Below are 19754 nucleotides of genomic sequence, written 5' to 3'. Positions count from 1 at the left end.
TGACAACCCAGCGCATGTTCATTTTAAGAACACTTTCACAGCAGATTTGACAAAACACAAAAAAGACCACCAATGTGAGATTTCTAAAAATAGCTACAGCACTTGACCCAAGGTTTAAGAATCCGAAGTGCCTTCCAAAATCTGAGAGGGACAAGGTGTGGAGCATGCTTTCAGAAGTCTTAAAGGAGCAATGCTCTGGTGTGGAAACTACAGAACCCAAACCACCAAAAAATAAACCTCCTTCTGATGGAACCTGACTTAGATGAAAATAAACATGTCAGTCCGCACTGCTTTGGAAAGTTATCAAGCAGAACCCATCATCAGCATGGAAACATGTCCTCTGGAATGATGGTTGAAGCATGAAGGGACATATGGATCTTTAGGGCATCTGGCATGTAAATATCTTGCAATGCCAGCTACAATAGTGCCATGCGAATGCCTGTTCTCACTTTAAGGTGACTTTGTAAACAAGAAGCAGGCAGCATTATCTCCTGCAAATTGTAACCAACCTTGTTTGTCTGAGTGATTGACTGACCAAGAAGTAGGACTGAGTGTTTTACACTCAGTAGGCTCTAAAGTTTTACATTGTTTTATTTTTGAATGCAGGTTTTTTGTACATAATTCTACATTTGTAAGTTCAACTTTCATGATAAAGTGATTGCACTACAGTACTTGTATGAGGTTAATTGAAAAATACAATTTGTTTTTTACAGTGCAAATATTTGTAATAAAAATAAAGTGAGCATTGTACACTTTGTATTCTGTGTTGTAATTGAAATTAATATATTTGAAAATGTAGTAAACATCCAAAATATTTAAAATAAATTGTATTCTATTGTTTAACAGCATGATTAATCAGGATTAATTTCTTTAATTGCTTGACAGCCCTAATATAGATATAATATAAAATAAGCTAAAATGCATGCATGCTAATTAACATCTTGCCCTGTTGCAACTGCTCCCTCATCAGTGCTCCCCACTTTATCATTCTTTGCCGTGTTCTGTTTCATTTGGATTGTAAGTTTGCAGGGCAGGGACTTTGCTTTTCACTTGTCTGTAAAGCTCTGAGCACACCCTTCCAGGTAAGTGCTGCCCGGAGCCTGCTCTAATTAAAAGCTGTTTCCATCCAGTGGATGTTTTTTGTCCCCTTTATCATATGAGTTTGGTGGGTCTCAGGTCCAGCTTCCAGAGCACAAGCCACCATGTGTTGCACTGTGTTGGGTCCTCCTGCAGCAGGAACCAAATCAATTTATTCGCTGTAAATTTGCAAATGTTGACAAGACAGTAATGGTTACACCTACACTGGGAGCAGGCAGGGGAACACAACTCAGCAGACAGACCAGAAATTATGCTTTAATAATTTTTGGAAAAAAAAAACCCTCATGATTTTTTGGGGGTTGACTTTTTAAAAAAAACTTTTGGGATTGGCAATACTGTGAGTTTTATAAAAATCTGAATTGATTAGAATCTACTGGATCAAAATCCCTTCTGCTCATGGAAATGGAGAGAACAATCCATATATATAAAATATACAGAGCAAGTTAATCACTACAATATTAATTGACCTGTACTGCACCTAAAGGCTTAAATGCACCTCAGTGTACTCAGCATCTGCAGTGGCCTGAGAATCTTAATGTCCTGATTGCCTTACTGCCTGGTGTTTCAATTTTCAGCCTTAAATATCACATTAACACATGGGTTTGCATTTGCTGGGTTTTTTTTTGTTTTTTTTTAAAGGAGAAAAGCTTCAGAAAGCAGTACTGCATCAGTGGGGACTGTCTGGGTGTTACAGGGCCGCCCAGAGGATTCAGGGGGCCTAGGGCAAAGCAATTTTGGGGGCCCCTGTCATAAAAAAAATTGCAATACTATATTCTCGTGGGGGCCCCTGCGGGGCCCGGTGCAAATTGCCCCACTTGCTCCTCCCCTTCCCCCCACCCCCACAGGCGGCCCTGGGGAAAATAAACCAGTTTTGAGAGAACTTCTTTACAAGGTATCACTGGTTCTCAGAATCAGCTAATGCTAAAAGGCACTAAAGCTCATTAAAAGGGTTGGACAATTATTTTCCATCAAAACTTTTTCTGGATTGAAAACTAGGGGGTTCCTCCTCGTCAATGCCGAGAAGTCCCAATTACTGCCGACACAGCGATTGGAGTTCATAGGAGCAGTCCTCGACTCCACCCTCGATCTGGTGGTCACGGTCTCGGACCCCACTCTCCAGACGCTCACCTGGTGGCTGCATCAGGAGGTGGTCTGCGCCGGGGTTCCGTTTCGCCCCCCTCGCCCGTCGGTCACCCTGACCACAGACGCCTCGGCGCTTGGATGGGGGTCTCGCCTTTCTTGCACACCTCCGGGACCGCTGCGTCGCGGTATACACGGACAACACGGCAGCCATGTTCTATCTGAACAAACAGGGCGGGGCCCGATCCTCCCCGCTGTGCAAGGAGGCGATGCTCCTATGGGACCTGTGTGTAACCCACTCGATTCGCCTCGAAGCGTTCTTTCTACCAGGGGTGCAGAACACGCTGGCCGACCGTCTGAGCCGGTCTTTCGCTGCCCACGAGTGGTCCCTTCGCCCCGACGTGGCCCACTCCATCTTCCAAAGGTGGGGATTTCCCCAAATAGACCTGTTTGCCTCCAGGACCAACAGGAAGTGCCACAGGTTCTGTTCGTACCAGGGTCGGGCTCCGGACTCCATCTCCGATGCGTTCCTCATGTCCTGGACGGGTCCCCTTCTATACGCCTTCCCGCCGTTCCCGCTAGTCCACCGAGTACTGCTCAAGCTACGGAGGGACAAGGCCCGCGTCATACTCGTCGCCGGCCTGGCCGAGGCAGCACTGGTATACCCTCCTCGAGCTATCGATCCGGGATCCCATTCCCCTACCGTTATGGCCGGATCTCATCTCTCAGGACCTCGGCAGGCTTTGTCACCCGAACCTGCAGTCGCTGCATCTTACAGCCTGGTTCCTGAGTGGTTGACCGACGCGGAGAGGACCTGTTCTGCGGCGGTGCAGCAAGTTCTCCTTGAAAGCAGAAAACCGTCCACACGCTCGACCTACCTGGCAAAGTGGAAACGCTTTGCCCTTTGGTGCGATCAGCAAGGTCTTAACCCCTTCTCGACCCCTCTCCAGACGGTCCTTGACTACCTCTGGTACCTGAAAGGCCAAGGTCTCGCGATCTCGTCCCTGAGGGTACACCTGGCGGCGCTTTCGGCCTTCCGGCCTGCTGTAGATGGTCGCTCCGTGTTTTCCAACCCCATGGTTGCCCGCTTCCTCAAGGCCGCCGGCTCCTACGTGGGATCTGAACCTGGCTCTCACCCAGCTGATGCGCCCGCCCTTCGAGCCCATGGCCTCCTGCTCCCTCCTCCATCTCACCTGGAAGACGGCCTTCCTCGTGGCAATCACATCCGCCAGACGAGTATCCGAACTCCGCGCCCTGACGGCGGGTCCCCCATATACCGTCTTCCACGCGGACAAAGTGCAGCTTCGGCCACATCCGGCCTTCCTCCCGAAGGTGGTGTCGGCCTTTCATCTTAATCAGGAGATCTTCCTCCCGGTCTTCTTTCCAAAGCCGCACGCCTCACCTCGTGAGCAGCAGCTCCACACCCTCGACGTCCGTAGGGCCCTCGCCTTTTACATTGACCGAACTAAGTCCTTCCGGCGTTCCTCCCAGCTCTTTGTCGCAATTGCGGAGCGCATGAAAGGCGAGCCTGTTTCATCTCAACGGATTTCTTCCTGGGTGACATCCTGCATACGGGCGTGCTACGAACTTGCTCGCGTCCCCCCGTGCCGGCTCACCGCACACTCGACAAGGGCGCACGCCTCATCAGCCGCCTTCCTGGCCCACGTTCCCATCCAGGACATCTGTCGAGCGGCCACCTGGTCTTCCGTCCACACCTTCGCTTCCCATTATGCGTTGGTGCAGCAGTCCCGAGACGACGCAGCCTTCGGCTCTGCGGTGCTACACTCCGCCACGTCTCATTCCGACCCCACCGCCTAGGTAAGGCTTGGGAATCACCTACATGGAATGCATAGGAGCAATCACTCGAAGAAGAAAAGACGGTTACTCACCTGTAGTAACTGGTGTTCTTCGAGATGTGTTGCTCCTATCCATTCCAGACCCGCCCTCCTTCCCCACTGTCGGAATAGCCGGCAAGAAGGAACTGAGGAGCGGACGGGCCGGCTGAGGTGTATAAGGGGCGCCATGACGGCGCCACTCCAGGGGGCGCCAGCCGGCCCGCCGGAGTTGCTAGGGTAAAAATGTTCCGGAGAGCCGTGCACGCGCGGCGCGCACACCTACATGGAATGGATAGGAGCAACACATCTCGAAGAACACCAGTTACTACAGGTGAGTAACCGTCTTTTTTAAAAAGCAGAAAAAAATCACGGACAATGTCTGCTTTCCTTCAAAATTTGTTGTGATTTTTTTAATTGAAAAGCTGAAATTAGTCTGCCAAAACCTGAACATGGTTTGGGGTTTCAGACGTGTGTGGCCAAATATTTGCTGCTTGCTGTGTTTGATTGTTTAAAGAAACAATAAAAAAAAATTCTGCTTAAAAAAAAAAATCCAGAACTTTTGAACCACCTCAGCTTGTAACCAAATACCTGAGCCCCTCTAGGCAGAGATTTTTCCAGGTTTCTGATACTCTGCTGGCTTCCTTGACTCATATCTGTCTCCATAACTTTGGGTTCATTTAGGTTAGAACATAAGAACAGCCATACTGGGTCAAACCAAAGGTCCATCCAGACCAGTATCCTGTCTACCGACAATGGCCAATGCCAAGTGACCCAGAGGGAGTAAACCTAACAGGTAATGATCAAGTGATCTCTCTCCTGCCATCCATCTCCACCCTCTGACAAACAGAGGCTAGGGACACCATTCCTTACCCATCCTGGCTAATAGCCATTAATGGACTTAACCTCCATGCACTTATCTGTTTCCTAGAGACTGGCTCCATGGGGTCCCTCACAAACTGGAAACGGTTACTGTGGGTTTGTCTTTAGTATAGCTTATGTACATACTCCACAAACTGAGCATTTGAGCTTGTTCCAGAATCTGGGATGAGCCTATGTTGTGAAAACTGAAATGCTCAAAATACCACATGCATGTGAATGGACACAGGGGGCTAACATTAAATTAACCCAGGGGTTCTCAAACTGGGGGTCAGAACCCCTCAGGGGGTCACAAGGTTATTACTTATCAGAGGGGTAGCCGTGTTAGTCTGGTTCTGTAGAAGCAGCAAAGAATCCTGTGGCACCTTATAGACTAACAGACGTTTTGCAGCATGAGCTTTCGTGGGTGAATACCCACTTCTTCAGATGCAAGGTTATTACTGGGGGTCACAAACTGTCAGCCTCCACCTCAAACCCTGCTTTGCCTCCAGCATTTATAACCCCTCTGAAGCCTCAGGGAATGCAGGGGAGGGGAGGGGGGTCTCCCTTGGTAGGGTTGGGAAGGATATTGCTCTTCTCATGTGATCCCTCCCCCAGTGGCTAATTTTAAATGAAGCTCCCCTCCCCTGACATGAATCTCCCTATGGCACTGAAATTACATATAGACTATAATTTGGCATTTGAGAAGTGAAAGGGATGGTAGCACTAATGGAAAAGCTAACAGCTTTGGCTCTTCTGCAAGCCTCAAACTGCTGAATGAGCTTTAGGGTAGGGAAGGTTGTGCCTCCCAAACAGCCTGGCCCTGCCCCCTATCCGACCCCCACCCACTTCCTGCCCCCCCCGACTGCCCCCCTCAGAATCCCCAAGCCATACTGCTCCTTGTCCCCTCACCGTCCCCCACAGACCCCACCCCTCCACCACCCTTGCTCCCTGTCCCCTGACTGCCTCGACCCCTATCCACCCCCCTGCTGAATCCTGACAGACCCCACGGGGGGGGGTTGGATTGGATGCCCACAATCCAACCCTCCTGTCCCCTGACTGCCCCCCAACCTCTGCCCCCTCCCTGTCCCCTGACTGTCTCCGGGACTCCTTGCCCCTTATCCAATCCCCTCAGCCCCCCCCTCACCTGGAGCCTCAGCGCATCCAGGAGCGTCCCTGGACAGCTGCAGCATGGCTCCGGTGGGGCCTGAGCTCCTCCCCGCTCAGAGCCGCGTGTTAAGGGGGAAGGGCTGCAAGCTACAGGCCCAGCGGAGGGAGCAGAGCTCAGCCCGGAGCTCGCAGCCCTGCCCCCTTACCACACGGCTCTGAGCGGGGCAGAGCTCAGGCCCCGCCGGAGCCACACTGCAGCGCTGTTCAGGGACGCTGCTGGATGCGCTGAGGCTCAGGAGAGGGGCGGGCTGGGGCCAGGGAGGGAGCCTCAGCCATTCTCGTGGGGGGCCCCTGTGGAGCCCAGGGCCTGGGGCAAATTGCCCCACTTGTCCCCCCCTCTGGGTGGCCCTGGGGTGTTAAACTCGGAGCAGAATGCTGCAGCACATCATACAAGCCTGCAGCAGACAAGCCCTAGCACAGAAGTGACACAAAGTTTTGCGCTGCACAGTTAAACACATTTTTAAAGTGTCCATACTACTGTGATGATTGACACCCTCTCCTGATTGAGAGCAGTGCCTTCCCTGGGCTCAATCCACACAGGGTGTTTTCTAATTAGTGCTCAGCTGGAGAGAATTTGCTGATTAACAAACAGTCTGTTTCTCTTCATCCACAAAGTGGGAACTAGCAGAAGGGAGTCTTTCCCTCAATTTTATTCTCCAGACAGGGAACGATTGTGAGGTTGGTCTGAGGTAGCGAGAAAGTCAGCCATGACAAGAGCCTGTGGGGTAACCCGGCCTGCAGCAGTGCCCTGGATCCTCTCCCCTGGTAACCTAGCCCAGGGCCGTGCCCAGAGCCTGCAGGACTGACCTAGCCTGCGGCCGCTGTGACAGAAACCTGCGGGGTTAACCTGCTCTCAAAATGGTGCTGTGACCCTGTGGGGCAAACTTGCCTGTGGCAGCCATGATTGGAGCCCGTGGGGGAACCCAGCCCACAGTACTTCCCCAACCCTGCCTGCAGGGCAGGCGTGGCCGGCGCGCGCGTGGAACTGACCCCGTCCCTGCTGGCGGCGCTGGGTGCTCTGGCTCCAGGAGAGGGGCAGCGGCTGCCTCAGCGCGGCGTGGCCCAGGCCCAGCCGTGGCCCCACGCGGCTGCGAGGCTCCCAGGTGTTTACCTCAGGCTGCGGCGGCGTACGGCCCGGCCACCCACCCGCCTCTGCCTCCCCTGGGGGCTGTTGAGGGTGGGACCACAGCGGCGCAATCCCCACCTCACGCTGTGAAACCCCCCAGCCGGGCCCATAGAACATTCCAGCAGCCTCCTGCCCCCGGCTGTGCTCGGCCCAGGACGGCCCTGCCCCAGGCAGACTGATACAGTGTGTGTGTGTGTGTGGGGAGGGTTATATCTGTCCTAGATGCACCTCCCTTCCCCCATACACTGACATCCTGCGGGGGTGGCCACCACGTAGCCCTGATGGGGTTAGGTGACCACATGGGCCAGTTAAAGGCCCAGGCTGCACCTGGAGAAGAAGCCCCAAGAGCAAGTGCTAATTAGCCATGAAGTGCAGCTGAACAGGGACAGGATGGGCCTGTCTACAGCCCAGGTGCTGAGAGCTGCAGGGGACTGGGGGAGAGACGGCAGGGTAGGAAGCAGCAGTAAGGTTCAGGGCTGTGCAGACCGTGGCTGCTTGTTCTAAGGTCCTTGGGCTGGGTTCCCTGCTAGCCATTAAGAGACAGCAAATGCGAAGGCTGCCTGGGAGAGTGGGTCTGGAGAGACTTTGATACACTCAACCCCCCGAGAAGGGGACAACTACAGTGACCTGGCTGGAGGGGGCAGTCGAGTCCCAAGAAAGCAAGACTGAGAAAGATGGAGTGAGCTACCGCATGAAGGGGCTTCAGACTGGAAGAACTAATCCCCAGACATGGCCAGGAGGAGGTGCTCCAGCAGTGAGTAGAGTACCCTGTGGACCCCCCCCCCCGCATTCCTCCTCACTCCATGGGCTGTGCTCATCACAGTCAGGGTGGGTAAATTGTGGGGGTTGTATAACCACTCTAAACAGTCCTGGCCCCCCTGCAACAAATACACTGACACACCTCCCACATGCATCCAACATCCCCTCTCTCTATGGGCTGCACTTACCCGTGAGCCCTTCATGCTGAGGCAGGGAAGGTAAATGGGAGGAATAGGTTTGTACTTCCCCTAAACACGGTGCTGCCAGTATCTGCAGTGTACAAATGTATGAGGTGGCAGCGGGAACCAGTGGGGCTGAATGGGGGAAAGGGCCTGTCAGACACCCCTGTGTATAAATCGTGTATAAAATAAAACTGTTAGTAGGGGGGATTTCAGTCTGGAGGCACGTGCTGGAGGTGTCATGCTGCCACTAGTAAAATGTCCTTGGAATTAAAAAATAATAATAATAAAAAAAAAAGTATAGATGATATCCTTCTAACACAAAAAGTATTGGACTTGGCTTGGGGCAATTCTATATTAGACTTCATTCTGACCAAATTAAGTTTGTTACATGCAACAGAAGATGGGCCACACTGTATTATATACATGGTGCTTTAAAAGAGTCACTTTCTCAAAGCTGAAACAATTAGGGGCAAAATTGATTGTTTTGTTTTAATTTTTTCCTGCCAATGTGAATTATAAGCGAGAGTTGTTTAAGGAAACTTTACTAGCTGCCAGACCCTGCCTTCCCTCCCCGCAATTCTACAATTACAAAAGAAGGCATCATTGATTAAGAAGGGAAATAAAAGCATATATATATAAATTTCTTACAAAGGGAAAAATGGGGAAATAGATAGCAATGACTATAAATTAGCAGTTACAAAATGCAGATAATAGATAAGAGAAGCTAAATATATCAGAGACAAATGTAGAGAAAGTAGGGTTAAAGAGAATATGGCTGTTTTTTAAAATATATGATGAATACATTAAATCCTAGCAATGGTGTAGGTATGTTACTAGATAGGGATGTAAAAATTGCCAATAATGATGCAGAGAAAGCAGAAGTGATCAATAAATATTTCTTTCCTGTCTTTGGAAAGAAACATAAGAATGGCTATACTGGGTCAGACCAAAGGTCCATCTAGCCCATTGTCCTGTTTTCCAACACTGACCAATGCCTGGTGCCCCAGAGGGAATGAAAAGAACAAGTAACCATCGTGATCCATCCCCTGTTGCTCATTCCCAGCTTCTGGCAAACAGAGGTTAGGGACACCATTCCTGCCCATACTGGCTAATAGCCATTGATGGACTTATCGTCCATGAATTTATCTAGTTCTTTTTTTAACCCTGTTATAGTCTTGGCCTTCACAACATCTGGCAAGGAGTTCCACAGGTTGACTGTGTGTTGTGTGAAAAAATACTTCCTTTTGTTTGTTATAAACTTGTTTTAAACCTGCTGTGTATTAATTTCATTTGGTGACCCCTAGTTCTTGTGTTATGAGAGAGAGTAAATAACACTTCCTTATTTACTTTCTCCACATCAGTCATAATTTTATAGACCTCTATCAGATCCCCGCTTAGTCGTCTCTTTTCCAAGCTGAAAAGTCCAAGTCTTATTAATTTCTCCGCATACGGAAACCATTCCATACCCCTAATCATTTTTGTTGCCCTTTTCTGAACCTTTTCCGATTCCAATATATCTTTTTAGAGATGGGGCGACCAGATCTGCACGCAGTATTCAAGATGTGGGCGTACCATGGATTTATATAGAGGCAATATGATATTTTTTATCTTATTATCTAGCCATTTCCTAATGATTCCCAACATTCTGTTTGCTTTTTTGACTGCCACTTGCACATTGAGTGGATGTTTTCAGAGAACTATCCACAATGATTCCAAGATCTTTTTTTCTTGAGTGGTAATAGCTAATTTAGACCCCATCATTTTATATGTATAGTTGGGATTATGTTTTCCCACGTGCATTAATTTGCATTTATATACATTTAATTTCATCTGCCATTTTGTTGCCCAGTCACCCAGTTTTGAGAGATCCTTTTGTAGCTCTTCGGAGTCTGCCTGGGATTTAACTATCTTGAGTAGTTTTGTATCATCTGCAAATTTTGCCACCTCACTGTTCACCCTTTTTCCAGGTCATTTATGAATATGTTGAACAGTACTGGTCCCAATACAGACCCCTGGGGGTACCACTATTTACCTCTCTCCATTCAAAACTGACCATTTATTCCTACCCTTTGTTTCCTATCTTTTAACCAGTTACCAGTCTATAAGAGGGCTATCTATGTTATCTCAAGACAGCTTACTTTGCTTAAGAGCCTTTGGTGAGGGACCTTGTCAAAGGCTTTCTGAAAATCTAAGTACACTATATCCACTGGATCACCCTTGTCCACATGCTTGTTGACCCCCTGTGATGTTACTGACATAAACTGCAATCACTGTTATATATTTGCAGCAAATATTGTACAAAGTTTGTCGTGTGAGATGTCTATGAAAAGGTTATGATTTGCTGATTATGATTATGCTATCTGTATGTGTGTATCATTTTTGTATTTGAAGTTATGAATATGGCCTATGTACTTGTATCTCAATGTGTTTAATTCTAAATAGCATTAGTGAAGCATGTGGTCAGCTTCTTGAGAAAAGAATTTGCAAATTAAGTGCCCAATCAAGAAACACTTAACTGACAATGGACCTTAAGAGACTCCAATCCACATAAGAAGTCAAAATAGCATGTGAGCAATGTCTGCCGCCTGTAAAGAACTGAGTCATGCATGAACATGTGACTTGCCCATGTGACTCCAAACTCCATTTTGCTGTAATTTTCCACAGTAAGAACAAAGAGGTGTCCTTACACCTGGAAGAGACTATAAAAGGCAGCTGCCTCATCTCCATCTTGTCTTCAGTTCTGCTTCTTACTTCTGGAGGAACCTTGCTGCAAACTGAAGCTTTGAACAAAGGACTGAATGACCCATCCAAGCTGTGGATGTTCCAGAGACTTGATTTGAACCCGCAGTTTATTCCATCACTGCTATAAGCCTGAACCAAGAACTTTGCCATTACTGTATGTAATTGATTCCATTTAACCAATTCATCTATATCTTTTTCCTTTTATGAATAAACCTTTAGATTTTAGATTCTAAAGATCTAATCTGTATATTGTTCTGGGTCTGGGGCTTGGTCCTCTGGGATCGGGAGAACCTTTTTTCTTTTACTGGGATATTGGTGTTCATAACATTCATCCCCAGGACGAGTGGCACTGGTGGTGATACTGGGAAACTGGGGTGTCTAAGGGAATCGCTTGTGTGACTTGTGGTTAGCCAGTGGGATAAAACCAAAGTCTTCTATGATTGGCTGGTTTGGTTTGCCTTGGTGTGCAAAGGAACCCCAGCCTTGGGCTGTAACTGCCCTGCTCTAAGCAATTTGTCCTGAATTGGCACTCTCAGAAGTGTCCCACCAAAGGCAGCATTGTTACATCCCCTCAAAGAAATTTAGTAGATTGGTGAGGCATGATTTCTCTTTACAAAAACCATGTTGACTCTTCCCCAACAAGTTATGTTCATCTATGTGTCTGACAATTTTCTTCTTTACTATAGTTTCAGCCAGTTTGCCTGGTACTGAAGTCAAGCTTTCTGGCCTGTAATTGCCGGGATCACCTCTGGAGCCCTTTTTAAAAATTGGCGTCACATTAGCTATCCTCCAGTCATTTGGTACAGAAACTGATTTAAATGATAGGTTACAGACTACAGTTAGTAGTTCTGCAATTTCACATTTGAGTCCTTTCAGAACTCTTGGATAAATACCATCTGGTCCTGGTGACTTATTACTGTTTAGTTTATCAATTTGATCAATACATGATGATGTATTTGTATCTTATAGTGATAATTATATTCTTTCTATTTTAACATCTAGGTAGGATGTTAAACAGCAATTTCTAAAGGACCAAATAATTTGCATCCAGAGTATTAAAAGAGTTGGCCAAGTAGCTGTCTGAGCCATTGGTTTGTGGGTTTTTTGTTTGTTTGTAAACAAACCTTGTAATGCTGGAAAAGTTCTAGAAGACTAGAAAAAAAATTGTGCTAATATTTTAAAAAGGTAAATAGAATGATCCAGATCACTATAAGCTGGTTAGCTTGACATAGATCCTGGGCAAAATGATGGAAACACACTATGCAGACAGTAAAGAATTAAAGGACGGCAGTATAAATAATACCCAACATGGATTTCTGGAAAAAAGTTCTTGACAAAAAAAGTGAGCTCTTTCTGATAAGATTGCAGCTTTGACTGATAATTATTTTGACATAATATGCTTAGACTTCTGTACGGCATTTGACTTAGGGCTTATCTTTATGTACAGTGCTGGCTTGCTGTAGCGCTTTAGTGATGACGCTCCTACACTAAAGGGAGAGCTTCTCCCATTGGTATAGGTACGCCACCTCCCTGAAAGCCAGAAGCTACGTAAGCAAGAGATGCTCTCCCATTGATGGGGGGAGGGATAGCTCAGTGGTTTGAGTATTGGCCTTCTAAACCCAGGGTTGTGAGTTCAATCCTTGAGGGGGCCACTTAGGGATCTGGAGCAAAAATTGGTCCTGCTAGTGAAGGCAGGGGGCTGGACTCAATGACCTTTCAAGGTCCCTTCCAGTTTGAGGAGATTGGTATATCTCCAATTATTACCTTTAATGGGGTGGGGAGGTTTAGGTCAGTAGAACTACATTGCTATGGGATGTGGATTTCACACCCCTGAGTGATATAGTTATACTGCTATGTCTGTAGTGTAAACCTGGTCATAGTACCACCCAAGTTTCTGATTAAAATCTAGTAGTGTACAAAATCAGTCTGGCACATTTTAAAAACTAGCTATTAGTCTCAAAAAGTAATTGTAAATGGGGAATCATCATTCAGTGGGCTTGTTTCTAGTGGGGTCCTCCAGGGCTCTCTTTTTGGCACAATGTTTTTTAATAACTTTATCAATGATCTGGAAGGAAATGTAAAATCTATTGCAGATGACATAAAAAATGGTGGCTTAGTAAATTATGTTGGAACAGGTCTGTTGTTATACAGAGTGATCTGGATCACTAAGTAAATGGGGCTCCTTGAAATGCATGTTGTTCAATACAGCCAAATACAACATGATAAATCTAGGAACAAAGAATGCAGGTCACAGTTGCTGGATGGGGAGTGGGGGTTGTATTTTGGAAAGCAGTTACTGAGAAAAGGACTTAAGGTCATGGTGGAAACCAACTAAAGATGAGCTCCCAGTGGGATGGAGTGACTAAGAGAGCTAACTTGATCTTTGGATGTAGTGGTAATACTAATGAGATTATTATTGGATAGTGTGTGCATTTGTGACACACTAGTGAAAAAGTTTTTCCTAATATCCAACTTAAACCTCTCCCACTGCAACTTGAGACCATTGCTCCTTGTTCTGTCATCTGCTACTACTGAGAACAGTCTAGATCCATCCTCTTTGGAACCCCCTTTCAGGTAGTTGAAAGCAGCTATCAAGTCCCCCCTTATTCTTCTCTTCTGCAGACTAAATAATCCCAGTTCCCTCAGCCTCTCCTCATAAGTCATGTGCTCCAGCCCTCTAATTATTTTTGTCACCCTTCGCTGGAGTCCTTCCAAGTTTTCCACATCCTTCTTGTAGTGTGAGGCAGAAAACTGGACACAGTACTCCAGACGAGGCCTCACCAATGCTGAATAGAGGGGAATCATCACGTCCCTCGATCTGCTGGCAATGCTTCTACTTACACAGCCCAAAATTCTGTTAGCCTTCTTGGCAACAAGGGCACTGTATTGACTCATATCCAGCTTCTCCTCCACTGTAACCGCTAGGTCCTTTTCTGCAGAACTGCTGCCTAGCCATTCGGTCCCTAGTCTGTAGCAGTGCATGGGATTCTTCCATCCTAAATGCAGGACTCTTAAAAGGATGTTGACAAATTGGCAATGGTTCAGTAAAGAGCTATAAGAATGCCTCAACGTCTGGAAAACATGCCTCGTAGTGAGAGACTAAAGAAGCTCAATCAATTTAGTTTATCCAGGAGAAACTTAATGTGTCACTTAATTATGGTCAGTAAGTACCTAGAAGGGGAGAATATTTCTGATAGCTCTTTAATCTAATGGAATATGAATCAATGACTGGAAGCTGAAGCTGAACGAATTCATACGGGAAATAAGGTTCACATTTTAACAGTGACGGTAACATTGGAACAGTTTGTCTAGGGATGTGTTGGATCTTCCATCACTTGGAGTCTTTAAGGGCTAGATCCACAAAGTGATTTAGGCACCTAATTGCCAGTTTAGGACCTACATCCAACATTTAGCTTCTCAAAACCCACATGCAGCTGTCTCCTAACCCTATGGGTTCCTAAATCCTTATGCTGCCAAGCAGCTTGGCCCCTAAGCCTCAGTAAGATCCTTAAACAAAGTGTTCTCTGCTATCCACCTGCAGGGCCCAAGCTGGTAGGCCTGCTCAGAGGTCACCTACCAGACTGGGCCTCATACAAAACATGAGAGAGGTGGTGCTCCCTCTTACGCCTAGTGTTTACTGCACTCAATATCCAGAGAATGTAGGAGACCCTGAGTCAAATCCCCACGCTGCCTGATTCAGAGCAGGGAGTGTGAACCCAGATCTTTCATTTCCTAGATAAGTGCCCTTACCATCAGACTGTAGGGGTAAGTCATTCTCAAGCTTCCTGTTAAAGATGTTCCAGGTTGTATGAAACATTTAGATAATCATTGGAGCAGGGACTGGAACTTGAGCCTTCTCATGCCCAGAGCACTGGGCTATAGTCATTTTCACTCTCTGGCCCAGTGAATATTTAGGTATTTAATCAAAGTGGAGAGACCCACTTGTTGTCTGGTGATTAGTGCACTCATGTGGGAGACTGCCAGCTCAGAGTAGGGACCGGAAGCCCAAAGTGGAGATGTGAGCCCATGTTCCCCACATCCCAGGGGAGTGCATTAACCCCTTGGGCTGGGAACTTGGGTATGAGGGAGTGGTGGCCCCACCACCATTTTGTGCAAAAGGGCTGATCTGACTTGGGTGCCTAACTCCAGGAGGAGGTTCACAGCTATGAATCCAGAGTGGAGGGAGGTGGCTCCCACCAGCCCAGAGGGAGGTACCTAATTCCCTTTGAAAGAAAGGATTTAGGCCACACCCCTTTCCTCAGCATTTCCAATGGCAAGCGTAGGCAGCTCTCTGCCCAGTTTTCTGGCTTTTATGAATCCTAATCTTATGTGCCTAACTCTCCCCTGCATGGTATAGGGAGCTTGGGGCTCTAGATTCCACTAGGTGGCAGGGTGCCTACACTGCAACTCTAGGGTTGCCAACCCTCCTGAATTGGCCAGGAGTCTACCAGAATCGGCATAGATCTCCGAGTGACCAATTGAAAGCAATCCAGGAAATTTTAATAGGCTGCTAAAAGTCTGGTCAGCAGTGCAGCGGGGCTAAGGCAGGTTCCCTGCCTGTCCTGGCTCTGGGCTGCTCCCAGAAGTGGCTGGCATGTCTGGCTCCTAGGTGGAGGGGCGGCCACAGGGTTGCTGCATGCTTCTTCTGCCCTGCGCGCTGACTCAAGCTTCCATTGGCCGGGAACCAATGGGAGCTGCGGGGGGAAGTGCCTGCATGCAGGGACAGCATGTGGAGCCACCCCTGAGCTTAGGAGCCAGAAGGACAAGCTGGTCACTTCCAGGAGCTGCCCAAGGTAAGTGCCGCCCAGCCAGAGCCTGCACCCCAACCCCCTGCCCCAGCTGAGAGCCCCCTCCCAAACTCCGAATCCCTTGGCCCCAGCGCAGATGCCCCTCCTGCATCCCAAACCTTTCATCACTGGCCCCACTCCAGAGCCCCCACTTGGAGCCTTCATCTCCTCCTGCACCCCAACCCCCTGCTCTAGCCCAGAGCCCCCTCCCACCACCTGAACCTGTTGGAGTGAGTGGGGGGCGGTGCCTTGGAGAAGGGACCTGGCAGGGGCATGGCCGCTGGGAAGGGGTGGGGCAGGGTGTTCAGTTTTGTGCAAGTAGAAAGTCGGCAACCTTAAACACTGCAACTATGTCTACACTGCCCTGCAGTGAATAGCAATGTGCATCAATCAGAGTGCTGTGCTGCAGCTCTCCCATGTGGATGATGTGGCACAGACTCCAAGGTTCCTAGCTGGCAATAATGTAGTCCTATTTGAAGAGGAGTATGTTAATGAAAGGTGGAATCTTTAGTATGTGCCTATAGTGTTCACAGGGAGAGTCACTGCGCAGCATGGTTGTGTGCACTGCTATTCACACTCCCACAGTCTGAACTTCATGGTAGCATAGGCAAGCCCTAAGTCTCAGGCCCCTTTCAGATCTAGTTGTAAATCTAGATTGGATGTCTTCTATTTAAATACAAAAAACATTGCTCTAATTCAATCACAAAATAGGGAGTTGATGCAGACATTACTGGGTGAGATTCTATGGTCTGTGTTATGCAGGAGTTCAGATTAGATTATTGTAATGATCCTTTCTGCTTTTAAGTTCTATGAAGTGCTTTCCTACCTAGACTCTTCCCAAACACCTCCTGAGTGGGTCAGGGATGGGAAGCATGCTTGCCCATGGGAATTTTTTCTTTGCCTCATGCTTCTACTAGCTTAGAGTGCCATGCCAATTGCACCATCTTTTCCTCATTTAGGACAGACATTAATTTTTCTGAAGGTTTCTTGTTTCAGTTCCCAACTACCAGATCCTTTCCTGAGTGTTCTTCCTATGGATACCAAACTCATATTGCTCTGACTGTTCATTAGAAGGCTCCCATGTTTTCTCCAGATCTCCGCAAAACCCTGCTCACTCACTGGACTGAACTTCCTTTTCTTTTTTGTACTAATTGAGTGTGACAATAGGAAGGAGTCAAAGACTAGGTTACAATTCTTCCAACACTCAGCAAGGAACTCCAACAGAATAAGGAAAATACTCAGTGTTATAACTAGAGCTACTCTGTCCCTCTGCTTCATTGCAGAGGTTTTTCTTAGACCCTTCCCCAGTCCCCTCTTGTGTGCCTTCCTACTACCAAATGAAAGAAGCATTTTAAGGACCAATTCCAGAAAGCTTTTGAAGATCTATCATTGTTGCTGACCACTCATCAGGTTTTGAAATGAAGCTTAGACTGTCCCCCTGGCATCTGTCACTAATCTTGGAGAGCCAATGTGACAGCCAAGAAAGGCAAAGGTCTGTTGCTGCTGTCTTTAATCCACCCACACTTTTATCAGTCTTTGACCTAGATTCTCCCATTCTAGAGAGTACTCTCGGCTGCTTTTACAGATCCAGACTAACACGGCTACCCCTCTGATACTCAAGCTGTTGAAAATTTCATTCACTTGCTTAAGATGCACGGCTGCTTCCTCTCCTCTTAGCTATGCTTCTCTCCAGTGTTTCCCATTTATAAACACTTGTGCATAAAAATGAGGCTCTGACTGTGGTGCAGTGCCTAATGGGCTAGCAGAAATGAGGGACACCCCTATTGCTATCAGTGCTGGAAATGAGCAGATTAGGAGCAGAGAAGCAGCCAAGATAAGGCACCAGGCAAGTGGAGCAAAATCCATGCTGGTGTAGCTCCAAAAGCTTCAGCAGAACTTACACCAGAGAGGAATTTTGCTCTGTAGCACCAGTTCTGTCTTTCAGGCCAGTGTAACCCACTGGTCAGTATGTGTTGCCTGATCCACAGAGAATGCAAGTATCAGAGGGGTAGCCGTGTTAGTCTGGTTCTGTAGAAGCAGCAAAGAATCCTGTGGCACCTTATAGACTAACAGATGTTTTTGCAGCATGAGCTTTCGTGGGTGAATACCCACTTCTTCGGATGCAAGTAGTGGAAATTTCCAGGGGCAGGTAAATATAAGCAAGCAAGAAGCAAGCTAGAGATAACGAGGTTAGATCAATCAGGGAGGATGAGGCCCTGTTCTAGCAGTTGAGGTGTGAAAACCAAGGGAGGAGAAACTGGTTCTGTAATTGGCAAGCCATTCACAGTCTTTGTTTAGTCCTGAGCTGATGGTGTCAAATTTGCAGATGAACTGGAGCTCAGCAGTTTCTCTTTGAAGTCTGGTTCTAAAGTTTTTTTGCTGCAGGATGGCCACCTTAAGGTCTGCTATTGTGTGGCCAGGGAGGTTGAAGTGTTCTCCTACAGGTTTTTGTATATTGCCATTCCTAATGTCTGATTTGTGTCCATTTATCCTTTTCCTTAGAGACTGTCCAGTTTGGCCGATTTACATAGCAGAGGGGCATTGCTGGCATATGATGGCATATATTACATTGGTGGATGTGCAGGTGAATGAACCGGTGATGGTGTGGCTGATCTGGTTAGGTCCTGTGATGGTGTTGCTGGTGTAGATATGTGGGCAGAGTTGGCATCGAGGTTTGTTGCATGGATTGGTTCCTGAGCTGGAGTTACTATGGTGTGGTGTGCAGTTGCTGGTGAGAATATGCTTCAGGTTGGCAGGTTGTCTGTGGGCGAGGACTGGCCTGCCACCCAAGGCCTGTGAAAGTGTGGGATCATTGTCCAGGATGGGCTGTAGATCCCTGATGATGCGCTGGAGGGGTTTTAGCTGGGGACTGTATGTGATGGCCAGTGGAGTCCTGTTGGTTTCTTTCTTGGGCTTGTCTTGCAGTAGGAGGCTTCTGGGTACACGTCTGGCTCTGTTGATCTGTTTCTTTATTTCCTCGTGTGGGTACTGTAGTCTTGAGAATGCTTGATGGAGATTTTCTAGGTGTTGGTCTCTGTCTGCGGGGTTAGAGCAGATGCGGTTGTACCTCAGTGCTTGGCTGTAGACAATGGATCTTGTGGTGTGTCCGGGATGGAAGCTGGAGGCATGAAGGTAGGCATAGCGGTCGGTAGGTTTTCGGTATAGGGTGGTGTTAATGTGACCATCACTTATTTGCACCGTGGTGTCTAGGAAGTGGACCTCCCGTGTAGATTGGTCCAGGCTGAGGTTGATGGAGGGGTGGAAGCTGTTGAAATCATGGTGGAATTTTTCCAGAGTCTCCTTCCCATGGGTCCAGATGATGAAGATGTCATCAATGTAGCGTAGGTAGAGAAGGGGCATGAGTGGATGGGAGCTGAGGAAGCGTTGTTCCAGGTCAGCCATAAAAATATTGGCATATTGTGGGGCCATGCGGGTGCCCATAGCGGTGCCACTGATCTGGAGATATATATTGTCACTTGAGAATGCAAGTCTGTCTCTTTAGCTCAAGCAGTGGAGAGTCATGCTTTTAGAGATGAAGGTCACCATTTTAATCTGTGGTGTCACACCAGGATCACCACTGAAGACTAGCAGTGCTTCAGAGAATGTTAGAGTGTGCACTCTTCCAGTTAAGTTAGTGTCCCACTCCAGTCCCACATGGCTCCCATATGTTATGGCCCAGGCTTACTCTGTAGCCAGATGCCCCAGGATCTCTTCCATCCCACTTTGTCTTAAAATTACCCTACGTTTCTGGGTTGCTAATTCTCTGTGCCATGTGGGAAGCAGGGAGCACTGGAGTCACATGATCATGGTAAAAGCAGCAAAGAATCCTGTGGCACCTTATAGACTAACAGACGTTTTGCAGCATGAGCTTTCGTGGGTGAATACCCACTTCTTCAGATGCAAGTAGTGGAAATTTCCAGGGGCAGGTATATATATGCAAGCAAGAAGCAAGCTAGAGATAACGAGGTTAGTTCAATCAGGGAGGATGAGGCCCTGTTCTAGCAGTAGAGGTGTGAAAACCAAGGGAGGAGAAACTGGTTCTGTAGTTGGCAAGCCATTCACAGTCTTTGTTTAATCCTGAGCTGATGGTGTCAAATTTGCAGATGAACTGAAGTTCAGC

At 47.6% G+C, this 19754-nt stretch overlaps 1 protein-coding gene across 2 annotated transcripts in view; it reads right to left on the bottom strand.

Annotated features, from left to right (window-relative positions):
- Nucleotides 1-7288, bottom strand: part of LOC123371335 (meiosis 1 associated protein) — a 92492-nt gene extending 85204 nt beyond the window's left edge. Inside the window, exon 1 of one of the 2 annotated variants that reach the window (XM_045018812.1) lies at nt 7029-7288. The gene's annotated coding sequence lies outside the window, so the exon portion shown is untranslated. The remainder of the gene's footprint in view (nt 1-7028) is intronic. The other variant, XM_045018813.1, reaches the window with a different exon arrangement.
- Between the last annotated feature and the right edge of the window lie 12466 nt (nt 7289-19754).

Source organism: Mauremys mutica, chromosome 5, assembly GCF_020497125.1.
Source record: "Mauremys mutica isolate MM-2020 ecotype Southern chromosome 5, ASM2049712v1, whole genome shotgun sequence".
NCBI classification, from domain to species: Eukaryota; Metazoa; Chordata; order Testudines; family Geoemydidae; genus Mauremys; species Mauremys mutica.
Note: the sequence above shows the minus strand (reverse complement) of the source record. Positions and strands in the feature narration are given on the sequence as shown.